Genomic DNA, 4263 nt, shown 5'->3' with positions numbered 1-4263 from the left:
TGGGACAAGTAGCTAATACAAAACAGGAACAAGGGCAAAACAAAACAAAACAATACCACACACAAAACATCCCTTTGTTTTTATGAACTACTTGAGACTTAGGGGAGGGTCATTTGTTACAGTAAAGTGACCTAGAAAAAAATTGATGTAGTCTTATATAAATAGTTAAATGACCAACTATGCATAGTCTTATGTAAATTTTGTTGAATGACCTGGTGAAAAGCCTGCATTGTTTTCCCTTCAATTTGCAGATAACACAGAGCCATTTTGAATAATTAAATGAAAACAGGTAATTACCTGAGCATTTGCTAGATCTCAAGCATTGTGCCCACAGCTTTACCAACTTTATTTTCAGTATCCTATATAGTTCTTGCTAAAACCCTATTACAAATGTATATCTTTACTGGCAAGGAAGTTCACTTGCCCAAGGTCATAGATCTACTACCACGCAGGCTCATTGAAACCCGGCTTCAAGTGCCTGACTTTCAAGCATTTATGGATTTTAGAGTGAACACGTGATATCAAACTAAGGTATGAAGTGGTAATCCAAACAATGGTAATAGAATTGAGAATCCTAAAAATGTAGAAATTACTTTAGGAAGGGTAAAAAAGAGCATCTATAAGACATCCAAATAGAAGCAATTGCCACACTATATAGACATTGAAAATAAAAGCTTAAGGATGCAATGGAAATCTAAAAAGCTATGGAGAATATGGGAAAAATGAATATGGCTTCAGATATAAATTTCAAACATCATGAGTTATAATTTCTTGCTTTGCTTGAATACACGTAATTTAGATTCAATAAAATTGTGTTATGGGTTGACTTCATGTGTTGATGTCTTAACCCTTAATGCCTCAGAATATGACATTATTTTGAAATAGAGTTGTTGCAGATGTAATTAGTTAAATTAAGATGAGGTCATTTTGAAGGAAGGAGAGTCTCTAAATCCAACATGACAGGCATCTTTATAAAACAGGGAAATTTGGACATATATATATACAGAAAATGCCAAGTGAAGATAAAGGCACAGATCAAGGTGATGAAGGAGAAGCTAACAATGGCTGAAGATTGCTGTCAAACCACCAGAAGCTTGGAGAGAAGAATGGAACAGATTTCTCCCTCACAGCCTTCAGATGGAGCCAACCTGGCCCTGGGTTTCCTAGTCTCCAGGGAACAAGAGATAATGCCTTTCTGTTGTCTAAACAATCCAATTTGTGGTACTCTGTTACCCTAGTGGTCCTAACAAACTATTGCAAAGTGATCATTAACTTAGGAAGTAAGTCGTAAACCTAAAGAATACGCTCATTACAATGTCATAATAATTTATCAACAGGATAAAAGAAACTTGTATAAATTCATAATTCATAGAGCTATAATGATCTGTGGAGAACAACTGTGACCTGTTCAGGCTTCTAGTCTTTGAGGCTAACTTCAGGGCAGAGCGGAGGGTGGAGTGGGGGGACCGATGGCATGAAAAGATTTTAGTTTATTATATGAAAGGTAGAGACATTTGCAGTTACTTGAACAATTTAGGTTACTTCAGTAAGCCTGGGATAATTTTCCAGATTTAATTTTTAGTGTTTCCCAGAGTGCCTAATATCTCCTTGGCAACTTTTTAGTTACCTTAAAAATGTAGGCATAGAGGGAAGGGCAGAAGCACTCCGGCCTCCTGTGGAAATAGTATATTCTTTCATGCCCTCTAGCATTCAGCAGAAAACGGCACCCTCAGGGTCACAGAGAGTTAATTCACATCCCAGATGCCTAACTTACTCCCTGCGAGGAAATTACTCATTGGCAGGACAAGGTCATTCTTCATTTTAACCATTACCATAGCATTTTATATTGTCATATGCTATGTGGTTTTGCAATCCTTAAATTCCCCTGGTGAAGTAAAGGGGATGACAATCACAATTATGTCTGATTTACAGACTAGGGAACTGGGACTCAAGCAAGAGACAAAGCCATCATTGGTAAGGGCCATCCCAGAAGGCAGGGGCTCTGGCTCAGGTCTCTGTTTATCATGTGGCATGCAGGAATAAACCTGAGGGATATTAGCTATGTGTGCAATTCTTACATTTCTTGGAACTTGAGCTCCCCACCCAAGCTGATTTTTGTCAGCAGCCATCTGTCAAAGAAACAAAAGGTACCAAGGAAGTTAAGTACAAATTGTGTACAATGTGTTAGTTTCAGGATTAGAGACGGCTGCAAAATCAAAATGAAACACTGTAACTTAAAGTCAACTTTCGGAAACAGGATCGGGGGGCTAAGGACAAACTCTCCTCACTAGTTGAGACTATTTTGGCAGATGAATGCAGTTAATAGCATCAGTGGAGGTGTGTGCACGCCAGAAAACACAAAGCTTAGAAAAAAAATACAAAGAACAAAAACTCCATTACTTAGCATATTTTTCATCTGAAAATCTATGTTAATTTGAAAAAAAAAATCACTATTTCTACTCTGTCACTTCATTATGAGATCAAAGCATGGCTGGGCATTTATTTTTGACAAACCTGTCTTACCTACATTTGCAGCATATGAACTTAGTTTTTGTCCAGTGAAGCATTTTGCCTGTAAAGCAATGCTGGGCTTTTAGTTATGAGTGTTGTGAGGATGTACTTTTATATTTAAATCCAAACCTAGGATCTCGGTTCTTGAAAACTGATAAAAGTTTGAAAATGAAATATCTGAAAGAGCCCTTAAGTCAACATTCAAGTCTCAGCTGGAATCTTGATCTACAAGATCAGGGTGGCTGGTTGATTTTCGAATTTCTAAAGTTGAAGGTTGGATATTTCATGTCTGTCTCAAGATAAATCCTCAGAGAAGCGGCCAGAACAGATGTGATTTTATGTAATTTAATGTTTACTTGCTTTTATTTTATAAAGTTTGAAACGTTCTTACCCATTTTCCTGCTGCCAATCAGAGATCCAACTTTGCCCTGAATGTGGCAACATTGATTCCAAAATCAATATTGTGTTGCCAGTGCTTAGAGAGCATGATTGCTCTTTCAAAGAAAGAGGCTGGATAGAGGTGGCCCTTCTGAGTTTGATCAATTTTACCACAATGAGGCAGAAGAGTTAATAATCAGTGTGGTGACCTATTTATATTGATGTCACGCAGGCCCAGGGCTCTTCTGGCACAAAGGCTTACACATGGGAATTACAATTTGGGGGATGACAAGTGTGGAAGCAGCTGCCACAAATCTGTGTCAGAGTACATGAAAACTTTTCTAGTGATTTTACGACTTAGTAAAACAAAAATATAATCAGACTTAATTGTACGATCCAAATCACACTCTAATACAATTATAGAATTTCTTGTTTGGTGGCAAGACTATAGTATCTACTAAACTAAATAACTTTCATAACAGACCAAGCAAATTGATTGCTGTCATATGCTATTCCGTGTACTAATAAGGAAGCATCCTTGGATATTTTTGCACCTAGACTTTAAGATAAAATTCTATCCAAATACAAATGTTTGGAAAGAAATTTCTACTTTTTTTAAAAAAAATTTAAGATTTAATTTATTTATTCATGAGAGACACACAGAGAGGCAGAGATATAGGCAGAGGGTGAAGCAGACTCCTCACAGGGAGTCCAATGTGGAACTTGATCCCAGACCCCAGGGTCATGCCCTGAGCTGAAGGCAGATGCTCAACCGTGAGCCACCCAGGTGTTCCAGAAGTTTCTACTTTATTGAAAAATTAAACTTCAAAAGAATGTACATTTGGTGGGGCATCTTTTTTCTATAAATCATTTTTTTGTTTGTAAAATTCACATAACTTAAATTCACCATTTTAATTGTGCCATTTCGTAACATTTAGTATATTCACAATGCTGTGCAACACTCACCTCTGTCTAGTTCCGGAATACTTTCATCACCCCACAAGGGACTTCCATACCCTTGAACAGTCACTACCCCTTTTTCCCTACCCACAGTGATTCCCTGGCAACCTCTCATCTACTCTCTGTCTCTACAAATTTATATGCCCTGGATATTTCATAGAAACGGAATCATACAACATGTGGCCTTTATGCCTGCCTTAAACTTTGACCAGGCCTAGTGTTTTCAAAGTTATCCATGCTATAACATATACCAGTGCTTCATTATTTTTTATGACCGAGTGATGTCCGATTGTACCACATTTTGTTTATTCATTCCTCAGTTTATCAACATCTGGGCTGTGTGTATCTTTTCAAGGACTCTAAATAGTACTGGCATGAACATTATGTACAAGGATTTGTTGGAACATCTCTTTT

Source organism: Nyctereutes procyonoides, unplaced genomic scaffold, assembly GCF_905146905.1.
Source record: "Nyctereutes procyonoides isolate TBG_1078 unplaced genomic scaffold, NYPRO_anot_genome, whole genome shotgun sequence".
Taxonomy (NCBI): domain Eukaryota; kingdom Metazoa; phylum Chordata; class Mammalia; order Carnivora; family Canidae; genus Nyctereutes; species Nyctereutes procyonoides.
This window is presented reverse-complemented; position numbering follows the sequence as displayed.